The sequence below is a fragment of the Myotis davidii genome, unplaced genomic scaffold (assembly GCF_000327345.1).
Source record: "Myotis davidii unplaced genomic scaffold, ASM32734v1 scaffold955, whole genome shotgun sequence".
NCBI lineage: Eukaryota > Metazoa > Chordata > Mammalia > Chiroptera > Vespertilionidae > Myotis > Myotis davidii.
In genome coordinates, this window is record NW_006287066.1 from 725634 (window position 1) to 727177 (window position 1544).

A 1544-nucleotide genomic window follows, 5' to 3' on the forward strand; every position below is an offset into this window, starting at 1 on the left:
CAAAAAAATAAATGAGTAAGACCACTGACAAATGACATGTTTTACTGACAGCTTGTTGCATACATGGCTTACTCAATTCTCAATTTCCTTGATATCTCCACAACTTACCAGAGAGCTGACCAAGCCCCTCCTTATTGCAGTTACTCCTTTAAGCTTTTGTAACTAGGCAGAATGGTATGTGGAAAACTCTAGACCAAGAATCGGAAGATCTGGATTCCAGATCCAACTATACTATTAATTAGCTGTGAGCCTCCCTATCTCCACTCCTAATCACCCCTCAGACCTCTCTTTCGAGACACACAGACACCCAGACTAGATTAGGTTCCTGCAGTATAAACTTGCTCAAAACCTATTCTCCTTTGCAGTGCTTATCACACTACTTAATTATACAATTAACAGTTGAATGGCTACCTTTCCTACCCACACACCAGACTGTAAGTTCCATAAAGGCAGAGTGCACATAATTGAATCAATGGTGAAATAGATGTTATGACCACTTCCTAAGAGACTGCTTATTATTTTTATTAATCTAAGTAACAAAATCACTAGTACTTTACTTATTTCAAAATCACTGAAAAAATTTTTAACAGAAATTCCAATACCTAAAACATACATAATATGAATTACACATAATATTTTACATATAAAATTAAGAGTAGAGAGAACCTGTCTTGCCATCCACAGAATTGGAAGGGTTGGATCAGTTACCTACATTTCAGGGCCAAAATGTATATTCTAATCTAAACCATGTTTAGGCCAAATGTGCAAGTGCAAGTTTAATGCTAAAGCAACTGTTGTTTACATAGCTGTTTAGATAATACCCATTGGTGCTTCAGGGTTTAAAGCTTTTAACATTGACAAAAAGACACAAGCTATATTATATTCTGCAAGAAGATCAAAAGAAAGTTTGTCAGCCAACTTTATTGTAGTGTGATTTTAAATATTTCACATAAATGGGGGTAGGAGGAAGTAATGGTTTAGTGATTAGAAGTTGTCACTGTGCCTGATAAGATGACTTTCAAATGCAAAATTTTAGATCAAGCAAGTAGGTGAAAGTTTTGTCGTTTAATGATACACCACCTTGGTCAAACAATTTAAACAGATTACATACTAATTTGCCCTTCAACTGCTGTGTGTCCTGTTCCTCAATTACACTGTTAAGGTTTTTACAGGCAGGTTTGGCGTTTTGTTAATTGCCCCCCAATTAAATTGGAATGCAGGTGATTTCAATAGTATGTGATATGTTAAAACCTTGAGGATGGTTTTTGACGCTAAATGTATTTATATATTGCCACTTGAAAACAACGTACAAGTACTTAAAATCCGAAGCTTGGACAATTCCCTAGGTTAAAAGCAATTAGGCCATAAATATAGTTGTAATCCCCAGAAAAGAAGCATTTCATAACGGAAACACTAACAGATATGTAATCACTTCAAGCCCTTCTCCACGGCGCCCTCATCGCTAAGTCTCAGCACTGGTTCTGAGGGAGTAATTGTGCCCCTCTGACACTTTCTTCCGCAGCCTTGGGGCTGCAACGCCCCCC